The sequence below is a fragment of the Peromyscus maniculatus genome, chromosome 17 (assembly GCF_049852395.1).
Source record: "Peromyscus maniculatus bairdii isolate BWxNUB_F1_BW_parent chromosome 17, HU_Pman_BW_mat_3.1, whole genome shotgun sequence".
Lineage (NCBI taxonomy): Eukaryota > Metazoa > Chordata > Mammalia > Rodentia > Cricetidae > Peromyscus > Peromyscus maniculatus.
The window spans coordinates 12643395-12665065 of record NC_134868.1 but is presented as its reverse complement, the minus strand read 5'-3'; the positions used below and the strand labels follow the sequence as shown (position 1 = coordinate 12665065).

Genomic DNA, 21671 nt, shown 5'->3' with positions numbered 1-21671 from the left:
AACCAAGCCCTCAAAATTCAAGCTGGTGTTGGACATTCTAGATACAAACTGTAATGGGGACACTTCAGACAGGAATATGCAGGTCAAGAAAAAAGCAATAGGTTGGAAATTATTTGAAAAACAATAGTAGCTGGATTTGGAACCTACCCCAGATCGGGGACAGAGTTGTGGTTGGAGGGTAGGGAGTCAGCTTTTCTGTAATTCAGTTTCCTTGTGTATGAAATAAATATAACCGACCAGGTGAATTCCAAGGTCTTTCACAATTCCACACATTCATATGCGAGAGCAGCACAGTAGTTGTAGTTAACATGCCAAAAGTTTTCTGGCCACTGTAAAGAGAATAATAAATGTGCTGGAGGGGGGGTTGGGCATTCATTCCCATGTGCCATGACAGGACACCTATTGATGGGCTGATGTCATGAGGTGGGCAAATTGTAGAGAGCTACAAGGTCTTCTGGAGGAGTACCTGTCTTTCAAAGAGGCAAAAGAGAGAATGCGGGCTATTCCAGAGATAAGGATGTGGGGAGCAGGAGTGGAGTGTAAGTGATACCAGGAAGACACCCAGGAATGAGAACAGGGAGAGGAGGGACCATGGGGTCATTCCAGAATACACTGATTGTTTGATGTGAATGTTGGTGTGGCTGCAGAGCCCACATGTTGACGTCTTACCCCCAAGATGATATTATTAGGAGGGAGGAGGTTTTCAGATCAGTGCCCTTCTGGAAGAAGTCAGGGAACCTCGTTAATCTTTCCTCCATGTTCGAACACAGTGGGAAACACCATCCCGTGAACAGGAACACAGGTTCTCACTCAGGATACTGAAATGGGGATAGCTACTGTATAACATCTTTGAAGATTAAAACAACCTATGTGCCCGACCCATAACAAACATGAAGAAAACCCATCTTTGGCTGAGAATGCAATTGAGACAAAAAAGGAGGAGATTATCGGTGATTTCACAGATTAAAGAAAGGTCCAGAATCTGGACTATTCCTAATGATGCAAGCTAATTTTTACATAGCCCATTGACCTGTGTTCCAGGGCTAATTTCTAAGGAATATCAAACATTAATGTCGGCACAGTTAGTCCATTTCACAGGTGAGCAGTTGAGGCCTTGTCTATGTAAGCTATGGGGCTGTAATCGTTATTCACATCTGTCCCTGAAGCCATTGTCTTGTTTATAACATCTACTTCCCTGGAAATGAGACAGGAAGAACTTGGAAAAACGATTAATGTTTTAAAAAATTATAGCCCAGTTAGCCGAGCAAGGCAGGGTTAAGTCTGATTGCTGGTCATTGTCCAAAACGACTGGTGGGCTCTGGTGGCTTTGTCATCGAGGCAGTGCTGGGAGACTGGGAAGAAATGTTAAGGTTCTCAACTCCTGTGCTCGTAGGCAGCACCGTAAACTGGAGTCCCTTCTCGTTCTCACTGTGCCAGTGCCAACAGTACAAACCAACCAAGAGCCAGTGGAACTCGGTCATCTGCTCGCCGCTCCCACCAGATAAAGAGGGTTAGGTTTGTTTCTTTAAATAGAAATGTTCCCGTTGCTGTTTCAGTCATCACCTCCTCTTGGAGCCCTTAGTAACTGCACGGGTCCTAACTTCCTCTTAAGACAATTCCTTCCTTACCCAGTAAGGTGTGCTAGTAACACTTTTACTGTAAATTTTGACACAGTGCTAGCTATTATTATTATTATTATTATTATTATTATTATTATTTATAAAGACAGGGTCTTGTGTATCCCAGGTTGGTCTTAAATTCTCTATATAGCCAACGATGACCATGAATTTCTGATCTTCTTCCACCCCCTAAATGCTAAGATTATGGGTGTATACACCACACATGGTTTATGTAGGGCTAGCTATTGAGCCCTGGGCTTTGAGCACGTTAGGTTATGCACTCTACCAATTAAACCACACCCTTAGCCCCTCAACATCCAATTCAATTAAGGCAAGACCCTAACTTCAAAGCATGAAAGCCCAGAGTTCCCCGGGGGGGGGGGGCACTGACATGCCACTTCTCTCCTTCTCCCTGTGCCGTGTGCTCACACACTCTCCTGGGCCAGGCCCCGAGCTGCACTGGGTTGGAAGAAAAGATCTGTATTTTCCTTTTAGAATAGATAGAGTCCTGCTGCAAGTAAGGGATATGACTAAGTGATTTCTTCAAGTTCTTTCCAGCCAGTGATTCATCAGACATAGAATTTTAACTTGGAATGGTCTGCCCTATTCTGAGCCAAATGCCTCATTCTTGCAAATGAGGAGAGTAAGGTCCATGGAGGTTAAGAGTTGTGGGGGCTGCCTGCTGCAGTGGAAAGAATATGGGATTTGAAGTTTTAAAAGTTCTGAATTTGGGACCAAATTCCAACACTGATCTGCCGTGTGACCTTGAAAACGTCAATAACCCCTGTAACTACAGTTTCCATAATTGTACAATAGAGATAACACTACCTGTTTTGTTTTCTGTCTAGTGTTTAAGGATACTCCATCTACGAAGAACACAAGAAAATGATAAAACACAGTCCAAGCCTGCCCAATATGTTGCATTTTTATTTCATTTGTCCAAGGTTACGTGGTGGCAAACCAAACCAGAATCTTCAATTCCAGGGCCATTTGATTTCCATCATCCAGTACTGTCTCCTCTTCCCACCCCCTTCTGTGGTCAGAAGGTTTTCTCATAAGCTACCACACGAATCTGACCTCCACATGCTTTCTTTCAAACTCTTGGATGCACACAGGCTCCAACCATGGGAATCCAGATCGACTAAGACAGCAGAGCTGCAGAGCAGCAATTCTGATGACTTGTTAGGGACATCACAAGCTCCCTTCCACAATATTATAGTGATGGTTCTCAGATGCCAAGCTGACGGCTGCTACTAGATGGGTCATGTTCACAAGTGAGCTTTCCATGCAGCATAGCTTCTTTAACCAGACACGTAACATCAAGCTGCAGTTTGGGAGCTGGCTTTTGAGTAGCTTTTTGGCTACTAGGTTATGGCACATACTTTGGTTGAAATAGGATGGGTGTAAGCCACAGAATGAAGTAATAACAGGCGTTCTAGGTTCATGCTGGACATGGATTCGCTCACTTGTTTGGTGGTGATAGGTGGTTGGCTGTGCCAGTCTACGACGATCTGCTTAGAAGGTGGTGGTGGTGAAGTATGGGTCCAAGGGTTATGTGTCTCCAAAGACAGCTAATGAGAAGAGGACCCTGGTCTCTGAGCTCATTCACCATTGTCTGTGCATTAGGAAAGATTATATGTTTCGTTTGGCTCCATTATTAATCACAGGGTATACTGAATCCTCAGGGGGTTGACCCAAATCATTCCTTCCACTTATCAAGTAACATGTCCCTCCAGAACGGACATTCTGTGACCCTTTGTTCAACCTGGCACTTGCTTCTTGGGCAACGGATGCTCTTCCAAGCCTGCTATTAGATATCCTTCTTCTACTTACTGAGAAGAGTGGGGTCTCTTCTTCACCAAAGAGTGTAACCATTTGATCCATTTTCCCGTTTTTTTTTTCCAATTTCCAGAAAGGGGAGGTCAAGCTTACAATAAATATGGAGGGCTGCTTTTTGCTGCAAGCCATAAAAAAGAAAAAAAAATGGGGGGAGGGACCACTGTGGGCCAGTTCACTCAACAATTTCCATGTTAAAAAGAAGTTGGAGTTGGAGCCATGTGGTCTCAATAAAGTAGTAAAATATATTTTCTTACCCTACACTTCATGTGCCCATAACCTTCCTTTTAAATCATCTCTAACCAGTCCCAAATCACTCTGACCGCAAATCACTTGGTGGCTTTGGTCTCCAGGCAATGGAATGTGCTGGAGCAGACGGGGAGTCGCTACCAAGTGCGCTCTGAGGGAGCTTCCACCCCACCCCTGCCCCCCCTCCAGGCGCACAGACCCCAGCAAGAGCCTTGAAAGTTCCGCACTGAGATAGCACATGACATCATGTCTCAATCATTCCAGAAACACACACACACACACACACACACACACACACACACACACACACACACACACACACAAAACTGCAAGGACTGCAGAACAGCAGTACACAAACCACAGTGGGCAAATAGAGCCCCAGAACAGTTTTCCTTATGAAAACACTCACAAATACCACAGGCAGGCTGGCAGAGGCATGCTTAATTACATTTACAGAAACCCGTTGTATCCATCAGCCCCACCAGTTTCAGAGCTGACCAAGGCAGGAATGGGAAGGTCACCCACTGAGGCTGCCCTGGAAATGGGACAGCCAAGAGAGCCTGAAGTTATGTCCAGGTGTTCCATAGAGCATGTGAGGCGTGTACGCCACCCAACCGCGAAATCAGCTGGTAACCCTTAACTGGATTTCTAAGAGAACTAGACCTCTGTAGTAATCTGTCTTTATAGGTACAGCTGAGGAGTTAAGAGCAGCTCAAGGTGTGAGAAATCAATTATTCAATTCATGATTAATTTACGAGACACCTAGCTGAGCTGTCCCAGGCACAAACAAAACTCTTGTGACTGCCTTCCGCTGTCACAGCAGAGGACCCAGCCTTGTGTTTTGCAAGTGCAACTGGATCTTTTGCTTGTTTATTTTTATTTTTATTTTTTTTAAAGGAATTCTTCAAAGAGTTAAGCAGTTCACAGTCTTTGAAAGGATGGTAAATGCATCGAGCATGCCTGTAGGCACCTCTGGGAATCTAAGTTCAACATACACTGGCAAAGTATGATTAAGGCTTGAGGGAAAAACATGTTCCAAATAAAAGTGCTATTTTAGAGTACCTAGCTATCATTTTACAGTGATTGCTAAAGTGAGCATTTAAAGGGAGGCCTTGAAGAACTTCTAGGAGACAAGCAGGATATGCCTAAAGCCCCCCCCCCAAACTTTCTAATGTTAGCCCTCCAGAAGCATCACTGCCCATTCTAGTAAAAGGAGATTTGCAGAGAAAGGGGCAGAGGAGCCAGAAGAATCATAAAACAAAATTATCACCCTGCAAATGTAAACGCTGTGATGTTCAAAGTAGGTCTTTCACCCCTCAAGTGACAAGGGGAAAAAATGTATGGTAACTATAGACATGTATGTCTACTAGCTATAATCTTTTCTGAGACATGTTATTTTACATCCTGGTAATGTGTGTGGCAACAATCTTTCTCATCAGATACACTGGGGATAACTGTTCATTTCAGCTGGGGGTTGGGTGGGAATAGCCCAAATGCATGCTGGTCATATCTTTCTGTAAGCTCTAAAACAATGGTGTGTATTAAAATACAAGACTCCCAGGCTACTGAAAATAACCTGTTTGCTATTAGGTGGGCAGTTATAAGCCTAGGACTCGTTTTTCTCTCCCCCCCCCCCCCCAAATTGTTGGGTTCTGTAAAGATTTCCCATGGATTTATCAGCAACAGAAATAAACATGCATTTTGCTGAGCTCTACTTGGAAGTGTTAAGAAGGGCTATTCAAAGTCTGTTTTCATCCTGTGGTTAGGAATTCAACGTGAACTTGCTAGGATGTTAAGCTACATTCCAGTATCCCGATGATTCTGTCAATCATCAGAAGGTTGGGTGGGGCGGGGGAGCAAAACCCAGCTATCCTTGGAGAACAGCCCCTTTCTCAGATGGCCCTCCCTCTTGCCGCCTGCTGCACAATACACCACCCTTCCCCTTCATCAGAAGCCTACCACTAGTCGGGGAACTGTGAGGTGAATTCTGCATTTGGCTTATCAGGTGCTTGGATCTGAATATAGATAGGCTTTTGATGCAGGTAGATTGTGGGAAATCTCCCTCAAAGAAATACTGGTCGCTTCTGGAATCGATCATTTCCAGAATTTCCCCAGATCGAATCCTTGTAAAACATGACAAGTAATGCAAACGCGGGGGACGGGGACAGGGGGCGGGGGAGAGGGGGGGCGGAGGCCAGTTTTTCTGTTCTCCGTCGTCTTTCCATGCTAGAGGAGTCATCAGGAATGCATTCTTCCCTATTGTATTCTGCCTGCCACTTGTTCCCTAGAACCACAGCCAACTGCATGCTAACTAATGAGGGAGGGACTCAGTCCAAAGGGCTTCCAAGAGAAAAAGGGAGCAGAGAAAGTAGCTTTAGATTTGGTTAGACAAAGGGCTTGCAATCGAGTGAGACCTAAGAAAACAAACAAATTTCCGGGGATTTGAAGGACAGCAGGGGTGAAAACCGCCCAGATTTTTTTAAGAGAAGGAAAAAAAAAAAACCAACAACAAAACCCCAAACAAACAAAATCAACCTCAAACTTTCCCTGAGACAGAGCGTTTCCAGCTTGAGCTCATTCAGCCCGCTGAGTGGCTCAGGCTGTCAGAAGCGGCTGGCGTTGTCAAACTTTCCTTCTAGTTCAGCCAGGGGTGCAGCAGATGAGAAATTAGACGAAAACCCATCCCAACGTGCTCCAGGGGGTGTGCAGTGGAAGAAAGGAGCGTTTTAAAAAGGGGGTTGGGGGTGGACAAAGAGGGCAGAGATGTAACCTCACGCCCTTCTCCCCTCCCCCACCCAGCCCTAACAACAGAGAAGTCTGGCGTGGAGTAGGACCCTCTGCCCGCGCGCGCGAGCGCGAGCGCGCGCGCACCCTGCAAGGGGTGCTCAGGGGTCCGGAGGGCCGTGCTCAGCACCGCGGCTCTGCACCGGTCCAACGCTGCCACTTACCAGCTGGGCACCAAACACGCTCCGCACACCCCGCCGAAGAGGCTCCGCTGGGCTCTTTTCGGATCCCGCCTGCTCTCCGCGTGCAGTTAGAGGGCTGGAGATCGCGGAGCAGGAGGGAGCAGGAGCGTGCACGGGGCAGCCGGGTCGCCTAGCGCTGGGCTCCCGGCAGCCTGCGGTGGAGACGCAGAGGACGTGGGTCTCCCCGTCCCGCCGCCCGAGCCAGCAGCTGGACGGCAGCCGCGCGAGTGCACCGCGTCTGCAGAGGGGCGCGTGTGCGCCGGGTGTGAGCGAGTGAGCAAGAGGAAGAGAGAGGGAGAGAGAGGTAGAAAAGGATCCAGCGGCTGCTGGGGAGGGGGAGAGGGTGAGGGTGTGTCCTGGGCAGGAATGTTGCTAATGTCCAGAAATAACGCCCCTCTCTCTCCTGCCCTGCTTACACGTCCGTCCCAAGGCTTTTGTTTGGCCCCGGGGTGGGGGGAAATCACAATCACCCACCACTGAAGTGACAAGCGAGTCCCAGCCAGCCACAAGCAAGTTCCGAAAAAGCCACCGGCCGGGTCAGCCTCAGTTTGAAGCCGTTCCTAGACACCTCAGCTTATTTCACAAAGGCAGTGTGTCTCTAGACACCTGGGAGGGTTGCTAGGTGACACTAACTCTCACCTTTCCCTCCCTTATATCCCCTTCCAGGAGAGGGTGTCTTCCGACGATCCCATGTGTGTCCCCTCCTCCTAAGTTACATACTCTCCTGCAAGTCTATAAATTAATCACCATGTCACACAGGGAGCCCTTATGAAAGGGAACGCCGAGAATAAATCTGGTCTTTGTTCTTTTTTGATGTTGAACAAGTCTGTCATTAATCAAGTCTTTCCCTGGGCAGCGGCATCCAAGCTGCGATCCACTGAGAGTGAGCATGTGCACTTCCCCTACAGCCCTTCCCTGCTGCATCATGTCGCGGTGACTGAGTCACCGGACAGATGGGTAGGACGGAGAAATAGGAAAACCCACACCAACCACTTCAGAAAACCTTCCTACCTGCCAGCTATCATCTCCTTGGCAGACCGAGTACCTACGCTGGGAGAGCTGACCTCACCCCTTGCTTGTATTTCCCATCTCCACATTCCAGAACTAGCCTGCCCGAGACACAGAAATCCAGGATTGGATTTAGAAATTTGAAGAAGAAACTCACGAGGGACCAATGAAGCTATTAATTTTAAGTGGAGTCCATAAAATGTCAAAGGCATGGCAGATTCTTGAAGTCAATTAGAAGCCTTATCAGAGTATGGGCTCCAAAAATAGTCATCCTGAGAGGTCCAACCAGAGATAGGAGGAGGCATGTTTGGAAGTAAACACATTGAAAGCACTGGTTCACATTTATTATCCTGGGGAAGTGATGGCTCATGAAATCCTGGATTTTTCCCCTTCCTTATTAAATTTTCCCTTTCCTTTGGGAATCATTGTCAAGTTAATAAGGTCGAGGTTGCTTTTCAATGGGAAGATATTCTGGATTTGGCAAGTTCAGTCCCTTCTTGTGTATCTTTTTCCTTTTGTCTCTCTACGTCAGTTTTCCTGGAGTTACTGAGTAGCTGTCAAATGTGGCTCCTCTGAAAGGCAGCAAAGGAAACAGAGGAGTCTTGAGTTTCACTGTTCCTTTCTCTTCTCTAGGAGGGGTGCTGAGAAGTGCCTTTCTTGTGCGAACCAGAAGGCATTTTGTTGATTGAACAACGCACAGGCTAAAACAAAAGGGGCTTGGCATGCGGCTCCCCTAAGCAGAGAAACTCGAGCAGCCCTTGAGTTCACTCTTGCTGAAAAGGCAAACATTTTAGACTTCTGAAACGCAGCCTCAGTCAAAGATGGGGACCTTTCTAGGCTGCCTCATGTGAGTTCGGATGGAGTCTGCTGTTCCCCATTTTCTGCACCTAAGGAGTTACCTTTTGGGTGTAGCTAAGAGGTGCCCAATGTTCATGGAAGCCCCGCCTTTATCTCTGCAATCAGCCATCTACTCAAGCTCCAAATGGAAGCCTTCCCTCTGATATACATTCTGCAGAGCTTCCCAGACCAGGAGAAAGAAGGTGGCAGATTTCTCAGTGTGTGGCCCATGGAGCACCCAGGAAGAGCCTCAAGGGTGAGGAGCTTGTTCAAACCACAAATTCTCGAGCTTTCCTCACAGCTACTGTTAAGATTTTTGTCTGGGAATCACGATATCAGCTTCTTCTTACAAAAAAGAAATTAATAGCCAGGCATGGTGGAGCACACTGTTACTCCCAGCATTCAGGAGGCAGAGGTAGGAAGATCTCTGTGAATTCAAGGTGGCCTGGTCAACATAGCATGTTCTAGGACAGCCAGGACTACATAGAGACCCTGTCTCAAAAGACTGAAAAAAAATTGAATAAGCAACAATTCACATAATTTAAACCAAAACAATTGCAGTACACTCTTGCCTACACCCTTCCACAGGTTAATGTTGATATTAACTTTCCCTGTAGGCTTCCAGATTGCCTTAAGTACATGGATACAAAAACCACTTTTTTCTTTTCTCTTGCAAATAGAATATTTATATTTATCTTTGTCCTACTTCTTTACTTTAGGTTCTTTTATATTATATGCTTTATTATTTTTTCATTCAGTTGAAAATAAACCCTGTTCAGCATCCAGTACCCACATACTTCTGTATTTGTTAGTGACATGGAATTAGAGAAATTGACTTTATTTTTTCTCTATGGCATCTGTATCTAGGGGAGGGGCATTAAGCAGCCAATAAACATTATCTTAGGGTTACTATTGCTGTGATGAAACGTCATGGCTAATAGTAACTTGGGGAGAAAAGAGTTTATTTGGTTTATATTACCATATCACTACTCATCAATGAAAGAAGTCAGGACAGGAACTCAAACAAGGCAGGAACCTGGAAGCAGAAGCTGATGCATAAGTGGTGGAGGAGACCTGCTTACTGGCTTGCTGTCATGGCTTGCTCAGTCTGCTTTCTTATAGGACCTAGGACCACTAGCCCAGGGATGACACCACCCACAATGGGCTGATTCCTTCCCCACGAATCATTAATTAAGAAAATGCCCTACCAAATGGATGAAACTAGAAAAAAAAAATCCTGAATGAGGCAACCCAGACCCAGAAAGACAAACACAGCACGTATTCACTTATAAGTGGATATTAGCTGTTGAGTAAAGGAGAACCATGCTGCAATCCACAGACTGGGTAAGTAACAAGCGGGGCTATGAGGATAGGGGGGAGGAACACATGAATCTTCCTAGGAAGGGGGAATAGAATAGACTTTGAAGGTGGACTGGGGTGGTAGGCATGGGAATAAGGGCAATCAGGTAGGGAGGCAGGGGTAGGGGGAGAGAGTACTGGGAGAGACTACTGGAATTGGGGGGCATTCGGGAGGTGATGTGAAAACCAAGTGCAGTGGAAACTTCTTGGAGCCTATGAAGGTGACACTAGTGAGGACTCCTAGTCATGGAGGATAGGGAGCATGAATCAACCATCTGCAATCAGGCAAGGCTTCCAGTGGTGGGACTGGGACACCAACCCAGCCGCAAAACCTTCGACCTACAACCCGCCTGCCTGAAAGAAGTGCTGGGACAATAGTGGCTTAGAGCTTCCAGGAGTGGCCAACCAATCACTGGTCTAACTTGAGGCCCACACTCAGAGAGGGAACCCAAGCCAAACACTGCCTGGATGGCCAGGAACCAGAAACTGGATGGCACAGAGACCTAAGGTAAAACCAGACATGACTGGTCTGAAACAAAACAAAACAAAACAAAAAAACCACCACCACCACCACCACCACCACCACAACAACAACAACAACCACAACAAAAAACATCAAAATGATTCCTAATGATATCTACTCTACTCATAGATCGGTCCCTACCCCAGTCATCATCAGAGAGGCTTCCTCCAGCAGCTAATAGGAGCAGATGCAGGAGACTCACAGGCAAACATTAGGCCTAAGGAGAGTCCAAATTGGAGACCTCCATTGGGTTCCTCCCCTTGGAGCTCGGGAACCACACAGAAGAGGGAGAGGAGGGGTTGTAGGAGCTGGAAGGCTCCAGGACACCAGGAGAACAAAACCCACAGAATCAACGAGGCAGGGCTCAGAGGCTCACAGGGACTGAAGCAGCAATCATGGAGCCTGCATGGGTCTGCGGAGCCTGCATGGGTCTGCGGAGCCTGCATGGGTCTGCGTTAGGTCCTCTGCATGTATTTTGTGGTGGTTGTTTAGCTTGGGGTTTTTGTGGGACTCCTAACAGTGGGAGTGGGGGCTGTCTCTGACTCTTTTACCTGTTCTTGGGACCATTTTCCTCCTATTGGGTTGCCTTGTCCAGCTTTGATATGATGGTATGTGCCTAGTCTGTTGATTTCCCTGGGAGGCCTGCTCTTTTTTTTTTTTTTTTTTTTTTTTTTTTTTTTTTTTTTTTTTTTTTTTTTTTAGGGAAATGGAAGAGAAGTGGATCTGGGGGAGAGGGGAGATGTGTGTGTGGGAACTGGGAGGAATGGAGGGAGGGGAGACTTTGGTCAGAATGCATTATATGAGAGAAGAATAAATAAAAAGAAAAAGAAAGAAAGTGACCTCCAGCAGTGGTTCTCAACCTGTGGGTTGTGACCCCTTTGGGGGGTCAGATATCAGCTATCCTGCATATCAGATACTTGCATTATGATTCATAACAATAGCAAAATTGTAGTTATGAGGTAGCAACAAAATAATGTTGCAGTTGGAGGAACTGTATTAAAAGGGCTGCCACATTAGGAGGGTTGAGAACCACAGGCTTGCCCATGGCCCAACCTTATGGAGGCATTTCTCAGTTGAGGTTCCCATCTCTCCAACGACTCTAGCTTGTGTCAAGTTGACATTACACTAGCCAGCAAATTAGATATTATATTAGAGCGTAATAAAAGCAGCTGAGACGAGCATAGCAAGATCACGAGGAGGACTGGAAAGGTGGGGGATTACGATTTGGGATGACATGGTCAGTGTGGCTTTACTGAGAAAGTGACGTTTGAGAGAAGACTTGATGGTGGTGGATAGGTGAGCTTTGGGATTATTGGGTGAAGTAAGGGCCAGGTAATGCACAGGCCTGAGTGGTTGTATGTAGACTACATGTGGAAAACAGCAGAGAGGCCAGTGTGGTGGAACAGGAATCTTTAAGCGGAATGCCACCAGAAGTCAGACAGGCAGTGGGCAATCCAGATTGTGAAGGAACTGAAAGCTAGTGTAAGAATTTTTTGACTTTTATTCTTTTGATTTTTGCATGTGGATGTGCATATGGTATTCTTGCATGTATATGCACACACACACATACATACATACACACATATACACACATATATATATTCTGTGTGCTTGTATGTGTGGAGGACAGAGGTTGATGTCTCGAGTCCTCCTTGATTGCTCTCTACCTTATATATTGAGTCTCTTCCCAGAAGCCATCGGTCTGTGATCAGCTCGTCTAGCAAGTCTGTTTGCTCTGGGGCTCTCTTGCCGAACTCTAGAGCACTTTGTTTACAGGCTGGCTTCCACTCCCACCTGCCACACATTCATGGATGCTGGAGATCTGAATTCTGGACCTCATGGTTGAGTGGTAGGCAAGCTCTTTACCCGGTAAGCTATCTCTGCAGCTCCCTGGCTTTTATTCTTAGGTAGCCATCAGAGAGTCGTAAGGAAGGAGAGTCATGATGCACACGCGCACACACACACACACACACACACACACACACACACACAGCATAGAGAACATGCTCATATTTAATGTTGCATATTCCCTTTATAAATGCAGTACGATGTATTTAATAAGGATCCCGATGATAGACATCTGAGTTGTTTCCAAACATTAGACAATGTTTTAGACACCCATGGATGGTATTTTACACTTGTGCAAGTAGATCTGTGGTACTGATTCCCACAAGTGGGATGACTACATTTTCCATTTCAGATTTTGATGGATGCAGCCAAATTGCCCTTCAGAGGGCGGAACCAATTTACACTCCCCCTAGCAATATTCCAGCTGTATTCCAGAGCGTTGTAGCCTTCCCAACAGAGTATGCAATTATACAGCTGGGCTCTGGCCAATCTGATAGGTGAAAAGTGATGTCTCAGGATAGTTCTGATTTGCATTTCTGATTTTGAGTGAGTCTGAGCGACTTTTCATACACTTGGCGCCCACTCAGCTTCCTTTGTAGTGGCTATTGATATGCCCTTCCCATGTTCTGCTGGGGTCTTTGACTTTTTCTCTACAGTTTCTCAAAACTGAATGTTATTAAGGAGAATACTACTCTGTTTGATGAGCTCTGCTTTACCTCTTGTCTATGGAGCTCTAATTTCTGTTTAATTTATCCATTAAAAACACAGTTAGGAAGATCCTACCTATATTCTTGTTCATTCATTAATTAATTCTTTACATGTGTGGGGGATGTGGGTGCATGGGTATCAGGGCTTTAGTATGGAGGTCAAAGGACAAATTCTACTATATGGGTTTTAGGAATGGAACTCAGGTCCTCAGGCCACCAGACTTCCAGGGGCTAGCACACTTACATGTCAAGCCATCTCTTCAGTCCTCATGTTTTGTCTTTAACATTGAAATATTTTAGTGTGCGTGGTGGTTTGAATGAAAATGGCCCCCATACACCCCTAGAGAGTGGCACTAGGAGGTGTGGCTTTGTTGGAGTGGGTGTGGCCTCGCTGGAGGCAGAGTGTCACTGGGGGTGGGCTTTGAGGATTTCAGATGCTCAAGCCAGGCCCAATGTGATCTTCTCTTCGTGCTGCCTGCCAATGTGGACGTGGAACTCCTTCTCCAGCACCATGTCTGCGTGCACACCACCAAGCTTTCCATCATGCTGACCATGGAAGAAACCTCTGAACTCTAAGACAGCCCCAACTAAATGTTTTCCTTTGTAAGAGCTGCTGTGGTTATGTTTTCTCATCACAGTGACAGAATACTACAGCAGAGTGTATTTTATTCTTGCTTAGTTTACAAGGTATTTAGAAGGGATTCTGCTTTATTTTATCAATTAATGACCATACCCTACTACTATTACTACTACTACTACTACTATTACTACTACTACTACAACTACTACTACCACTTTTTACAAAAAATAATGGGAAAATGTTGTAATTATATTTTAAAAGCTACAGGAAACATTTTTCATCACCAAGCTTCATACTATGCACATTAACACTGAGCAATGTATTTCCCAAACTATTCTACCTTTCAAAGTGAATCTTTCCATGAGTTGAATAACTCACTACCCACCCTCTTCCAGTCTTCAGTCATGGTTTTTGTCTCTGATTCGGTAAATTTAACTACTCTACACACTACACAGAAGTGAAACCACACAGTATTTTTTTTCATATTGTGACAGGTTTTGTCAGTTAGTGAAATGTCCTCAAAATTCATATGTGCTGTATGTATAGAGTGTGCATACATGTTGCCCCTTCTCCTTCATGGTTAAGTAATATTCCACCCATGCATATACATAGTCTTTATCCATGCATCTGTTGGCACACATTTGGATCACCTGCTGTTGGCTATTGTCAATAATCCTGATGTGAAGCCGGGCGGTGGTGGTGCACGCCTTTAATCCCAGCACTCGGGAGGCAGAGGCAGGCCGATCTCTGTGAGTTCGAGGCCAACCTGGGCTACCAAGTGAGCTCCAGGAAAGGCACAAACCTACGTAGAGAAACCCTGTCTGGAAAAACCAAAAAAAAAAAAAAAATTATCCTGATGTGAACATGGATGAGCAAATGGTTCTTCAAGGTCCCTATTTTGGTTCCTGGGAGTGGGATGTGGCATTTTAATTTTACTTTTAATCTCTTAAGGAATTTCTATAGTTGCACCATCTTCTATTCCCACCAAGAACAGATGTGAATTCCGACTCTTCTATTCCCACCAAGAACAGATGTGAATTCCGACTCTCCAGATCCTCATCTGCACTTGTTATCTGTGCTTTTGGGAGTAACTGTGCCAATGGGCATGAGGTTTTAAGGCAGAATGTCACCAGAAGCCAGACAGGCTTTGGGTAATCGAGACTATACAGGAACTGGAGGCAGTGTAAGAATTTTTGACATTTATTCTTTTATTTATTTTTTGTTTTTGTTTGTGCATGTGATATGATTGCATGTATGGATATGTTCACATGTGCACAGGTATGTGTGGAAGCTAGAAGTTGATGTCTGGAGACTTCCTTGATTACTCTCTACCTTATATATTTAGGCTAAGTCTCTCAGTGGAACCCAGAACTCAGAACTCAAACCTTGTGTTTGGAGTTTCATTTATTTAATCACGATATTGGGCACATTTTCATTTGTGTCCTGTTTGAGCCCTATCTATGGAGAGTTCTTTATTTACGTCCTTTGTCTACTTTTCAAGTGGGTTGTCTTTTTGTTGTTGAATTGTAGATGGTCTTCGTATATTCTGGATACAAAGTGCTTATCAGATGCATCGTTTGCAAATACCTTCCCCAAATTCTACTGGTGAGCGTTTTGCTCTGTCCATTGGTACACAGGAGCCAAGTCTGAAGGGCTGCTTTGATGCCCACGCTTCGTCTCAGCAAGTCTTTGTGGTAACGACTCTTTCATCCTCCTTTTTTGAGATGCTGTGTTTACTCTGAATGATTTCTGTTTCCTGGTTGTCGTGCCAACACTGTTTTACATTATTGAGGCTGTTCATTTTAATATCTTGTGGGGCTCTGAAATTTGTTTGTGTGTACATTCCTTTTTTTTTGAGACAGTGTCTTGCTAACTAACTAACTAACTAACTATATAGTTAGTCAAGCTAACTATATAGCTTGAATTTGCTATATAGTTAAAGATGGCCTGAAATTCTTTCCCCCTCCCAAGTGCTGGATTACAGACAAGTGTCATCAGAACTGGTTTATGCAGTGCTGTGGATTAATTCAGGGCTTCTTGAATGTGAGGTCAGCATTACATTTCAGAGATATTTTCCTTATTCATGATGGACATAGAATGATATGTTATATTAAAGAGAGAGAATTCATTTAATCTTATTTTATTAAAAAGGTATTGTTTTGGTAGCCAATGGTCATTATCTTTTGTCCAGATGCTTTGGGGGCAGCATCCTTAGAAGTTATCTTGAAACATTTTCACTTAAATATGCTAATTAGAGAGCAATAGTAGATTTTTCTAACGATGAACTATTCTTGCATTATTATAATAAAACTACATGACTATGGAGGTTTAATATTTAATGTGCTGACAGATACTGTTTGCTAGTAATTTATTTGGAATTTTTACACTTGCACCTTCAATTAAAAGTTTTTTTTAATTCATAAATTTATTTATTTACTGTATGTGAATTTCATGTGTGTGCCATGGTGCACATATAGAGATCAAAGAACCCTTTCCACCACGTAGGTTCTGGGCATTGAACTTGGGTGGCACACGTGCTTTTAACTGCTTAACAGCTCACAATTGGAATTTCAGTCATTTTTATTTCTGCATTGTGATCAAAGGATGGAGTTTTGTCAGGACTTAGGCTCAGTGATGGAATGCTTGCCTTGCACAGGAGAGGATCCACATCCTACCATGGGAGAGGACCAGGCTCTACTTTCCAGTGCCACAAAATAAAATCAAATAAGAAAAAAGAGAGAGGAAACAAGGTTTTTACTCTTTAGAATTTATTTTTCTTTCTTTGTGGACTGAAGCATGGTCAATTCTGTGTGTGCTTCCTGGTCAGTTAAAAAAATAGTGCTGTGTAGGATAAACTGAATAACAAGTGTCTGGTAATTTATTTATGTCATATACATTTTGGAAGTTCAGTGATTTACCATGAACTGAAAGCTTTCTCTCATATTTTCTGAAATTTTTGTCCTATAGTGTGGCTCCTGTGTTATTTAATGAAAGTGTATTCACAGTTGTTCCTCGTCATTTTGAGTTTTCCCATCCAGCACTACCTGGGACCTCTTCTGATCCCATTTCTCCGCTGGCCTGCATCCCTCCTCTTCTGATGGCAGTCATAACTTGACTCTATTTCTCTCTTTGTCCTCTGTCTCTTTCTTATTCCTCCACATCGATGTGTTCTGCATGGCTTTGCTCCAGCATTCTCTTCCTCTCCTCCCCTGCCTTTCATCTCCCCCTTGGATACTGAACCCAGGGTCCGTGGTTGCTATTCCTGCATTCTGCACTGTGCTCTATCCTCATCTTGCAGCTCTTTGGTGAACTGAGATGCAATCCTTGCTCAGCCAGTACCTGCCCCTGCCATTCATTGAGTGGACACAGCTTTCTGCTATGGATCTTCAGAGTAAGAACCCCAGTTTTATGGAGAGGAATGTTTACTGGTACATTCTGAGGTCTTAAGATAGGGTTTGCTTACATGAATACTAAAATATTCTCTCATGAACAAAAGCTGGTGTATATATGGTATCTTTTCAGGAGCTCCAATTACTTCTATAATGAAGTAAAATTAAAAGCTACTTCCAGGGCCAGCTGACAAATAGCTTGCCATACCCGTGTGAGAGCAGATTGTGGATATCCAGCACCTATGTGAATTCTGGGCATGTATGGAGGCTTACCTGTAATCCCACAGCAACCTGGCTAGCTAGTCTAGTTTGTGTGTTGCTGGTAAAATTAGGGAACCTTGATTGGAGAGTAAATAAGGAAGATGCTCCATGTCAAGCTCTGGCCTCCGTACCCACACTCATGTGCACATGCACCTATGTGTACACATGTGCCCACATACCGTAAAGATGAATACCCATTAGCATGCATGACACACACAGACACACACAACAACAACAACAGCAGCAGCAGCATGTAGCTTTGGAACGGATGTTTTGGTGAGGATACATTTAATCTGATCTCTTCTGATCCTTCTAGTATTATTGTAAGTCTGGGAGACAATTGTTCCCATTGGACAGTTGGGGCAGACTGAAGGAAACTTTTGAAGATATATGTTTTCTCATTATCTTTACATGAGTCGACATACAACTTAGCTTTCTGTTATACCACAAAGGAGTCTTGATGTAAAGAGACGTGTTTTTTAAGGCTCAAAGGACAGTGCACCAAATGGGTGAACAAAGGCATAGTGAGCTCAACTTTCCTCAGGAAATGCTAGCATCTCGGAAACACTGGGCACTGTACTTAAGGAGGTCACAGAATCCCTTCTCTGTGGAAACTTCAAAAAGAAAGCAATCTCTTTGGACAGTCTGAGTGTGGTCCTGCCCCATGGCAGAGGTGACTGCACAATCTCCGGTGTCCCCTTCCTCCAACCGTGCAGAAGCAGCATGTCAGGGCACCAGAGTGACTCATTTTCAAACTTAGGCACCAGAGTATGATCTGTCAAGAGATTGGTATCAGTGGCACTGAGATTCAGAAGCATAAAGTGGTTATGTAACAGGATGCTACTTGATGGAAAAACTTAAGGATGGACCAAATTACAGCTAATAACTCTGGCTCTCTTTGTGGCTTAGAGACTAGAAGATTGTAATCAACTTCCTGTTGCTTCCAGTTAAAGGAAACATAAGAGGAGTTCCCACATGTCCTTTTTACTGGGCTGAAAGAAGTAGAAGAAAAAACAGATAAAATACATGGAATATTTTCATGTAGAGATATTCTAGGGCCACATTTTCTTCTACATTGAAATTCCCAGGTTGTCATGAAACTAAGCATCAGAATTGTGCCAGTTAGTGGGTCTGAGCAAGACTGGAATTCTGAACATTCCTTCAGGCTTCATAAAAATCCCCAAATGATGGACAAATGCCTGTGTTGTAGTCATGGAAAGAGAAGCTCCCCGCCCCTCGTGATTTGGGATTGAGTTTGTTCATTTTATATTTATAGTTTCGTCACTGAAGGGATGGAGAATTTGGCATTGAGAAGAGGAAGGGGAAGGAAGGAAGGGAAGAATAGAGAACAGATTGCAGTGTGTGTGTGTGTGTGTGTGTGTGTGTGTGTGTGTGTGTGTGTGTGTAAACCTAGACACTGTGGGGTTGGGGGAGAGAAGGCTTTTTACTATAATCATTATCATTACTATTATTGGTTCTGTTCATTCGCTTTTGGAGTGGAATCTCCTTTGGGTCTCTCATGCTGGAGAGTAGCTGCAAGAATTTTCTGCTTCCCTTGCTAGCAGCTCCATCTGTTTACAATGAAAGCTTGGCTTCCACTTTTTTGGCACAAATAAAAACCCTAGGGTGCCCATATAAGTCAAACAGATGAAGCATGTGTTCCCAGACCTGAAGCATCACCCTTTCCTGGAGGCCCAGGACGTTCCTGATAGATTTACATAGCATCTCATCCTCAATAAATCTCGGAGGAAGCTTCTGGGAAGCAAAGGTGGGTCACAGGTCACTGGACTTCACAGCCTGAGCAGTTCATCTGCCACCTAATGGAGCGATGGAACCCTGGGGGTCACACTTGCCAAGAGAGAGGTTGGTAACCGGCAATTGAGCCATGTAGTAAAAATTCCTTTCACCACTTGTCATGGGATTCTTAAGCATTTGGGAGAGGGATTTACACATCAAAACAAGGAAATATGGAAATATGGTCTTTGCATAATTGCTTAAATTGGACCCAAATTCCAGATAGAAAGGCATGTTTCCATAAACAGTATAGCAAAAAAGTAAGTAAACAAGACAAAACTTTTTAGTACCAACTATCAAGGCCAGGCTGGGGTTGGGGTAGAGGCAGCTTAGAATAGGAACCTGGCAACCTCTTTTCTCACCCCTGTCTGGGTGGTGTGGTTCCTCTCAGCTAGGGACCCACACCTAGAGGCTGGCAACATTCACTCTCTCTCTAGAAGTAAACTTCAAAGATCTGTAAGACAACAACAACAGGGGATAAGCTATACACCCTAAAAGGTTTTCGTTTCATGCACTGTTTCACGTAGGCCCCCTTTCACTGTTTATTGAGCCTGCCTCCTCTGAGCTCTTCTGGCAGAAGTCTATTAACTTGCTCTTCAGAGGGTATCCAATGGCTGGGGGCAAGAAACACTGAAGCAAACCATATAAGCTTGAAGCAGCAGAAGAGTTAGATGTGCATCTGATAGCCTGGAATTGTGGTTGCATGCGTCAGGATCTAATGGGTCTAGGTACAATGCCGATTCCCTGGTAGCCCAGCACGGATTCAGGGGACCAGGGCTGGGCCAAGGGATCTGGGGCTTTGATCGAGTGTTCTAAGCTCTTTGATGAAAATGGACTCTGATGTTTAATCTCTACTGTCATCTTGTCAAGATTTAGACTCAGCATGGAAACATACCTATGGGGTGTGTCTGTGGGGATGTTTCCAAAACAGCTTAAATGAGAAGGAAGGATCCGGGAGGATGTGGGCAGCAACATCTAATAGGCTAGGATTCTGGACCAAATAAAACTGAGAAAGTTGAGTGGCATCCCAGCAGTCTTTTCTCTTTCTGTCTGCCTGGGTATTGTGCCCAACTGCCTCACATTCCTGCCACCCTGCCTTCCCCAGCATCTTGAAACGGCTTTTGCCGGGTGTTTTATCACACCAATGAGAAAAGTAATCGATACATGAGCTTCAAAGCCGACTTTGAGACTTGCTAGCTTAGAGTCCTCTGTTAACTCATTTTAAAAGAGTTGGGAGGGAAACCACGTATGTCGAGTTCTAACCACCCACAGATTTTTACATCCGCTGTGCCACAAGTTATCCAGAAATTCAGGGAGTGTTTTAATCCTAAGGGTCTTCCCTTGACAAGTGTGCAACTGACAGTGTGTGCAAGGATGTGCCACAGGACTAGATGTGTGCGACACAGGCTGTTGTTCTCCAGCAAGCTTTGCTCAAGCCAGCGTCCACATGGGGCCCAGATCTCGGCATGGCAAAGCATTATGTTCTATTCTTCATTTAGTTTTTTAACCGAGGAGCATAATTTGAACAACTTTCTGGTTGGGTTTTATGACTTTTTGTTTTTCACTCAAAGACTGTGTGCATGTGTGTGTGTGCTCACACACGTGTGTGTGACTGCAGGTGTGTGGTTGCTCTAACACACATGCAGAGATCGGGGGACAACCTTGGGTATCCATATTCACCTTTATCTTGTTTCGAGACAGGGTCTTTATTGTTTTTCCACTGTGCACACCAGGCTAGCTGGTCCATAAGCTTCTGGGGGTTCTGCTAGCTCTACCTCCCCTCTCTCCATAGGAGCCCTAAGATTACAGATGCTTGGTCTACAATCTACAAGCCCAGCTTTTTAGAGGGGTTCTGCTCCTCACACGTGTGTGTGTGTGTGTGTGTGTGTGTGTGTGTGTGTGTGTGTGTGTGTGTGACAAGCATGTTTGCCCACAGAGCTGTACCCCTACCCCAAGGACAATGTTTTTTTTTTTTTAAACATTTCACGTACTAGTTATTTTCTTACTGTTTTGACCAAACACCTGATAGAAACAACCTAAGAAAGGAAAGCATGGTGTTACATCATAGTTTCCGAGGGTCTGCTGTGGGATGTTCTGTATGTGAAATGTGTTGCTCTGATTGGTTATTAATAAAACACTGATTGGCCTGTAGCCAGGCAGGAAGTATAGGCGGGACAAGCAGAGAAGAGAATTCTGGGAAGTGGAAGGCTGAGGCCGAGAGACGCTGCCAGCCACCACCATGAGAAGCAACATGTGAAGATGCCGGTAAGCCACGAGCCACGTGGCAAGGTATAGACTTATAGAAATGGGTTAATTTAAGATATAAGAACAGCTAGCTAGAAGCCTGAGCCATTAGGCCAAACAGTTTAAATAATATAAGTGTCTGTGTATTTTTTTTATAAGTGGGCTGTGGGGGCTTGGCGGGACCCGGAGAAGAAGCTCTCCAGCTACAGAGGGTCTGGTGCGTTATAGTGGGGCAGTGTGGTGGCAGGATGTCTAGTGTGGCTTGTTCACATACTGGCAGATTAGCAAGCTGGGAGTACACCAGGCAAGCCTGGGCTATCACCTTCAAAGGTCTGCCCTGCTTTTTTCTTTTTTTTCTTTCCTTCCTTCCTTCCTTCTTTTCTTCCTTCTTTCCTTCCTTCCTTCCTTCCTTCCTTCCTTCCTTCCTTCCTTCCTTCCTTCCTTCCTTCCT

General features: G+C 44.8%; 1 protein-coding gene across 4 annotated transcripts in view; it reads right to left on the bottom strand.

Annotated features, from left to right (window-relative positions):
* Palld (palladin, cytoskeletal associated protein) overlaps window positions 1–21671 on the bottom strand; it is a 413911-nt gene that overhangs the window by 262358 nt on the left and 129882 nt on the right. Inside the window, exon 1 of one of the 4 annotated variants that reach the window (XM_042262652.2) lies at window positions 6653–7210. The exons of the other annotated variants lie outside the window; for them this stretch is intronic. The gene's annotated coding sequence lies outside the window, so the exon portion shown is untranslated. Of the gene's footprint in view, window positions 1–6652; window positions 7211–21671 lie in introns of those variants that run through there. 4 annotated transcript variants of the gene reach the window in all.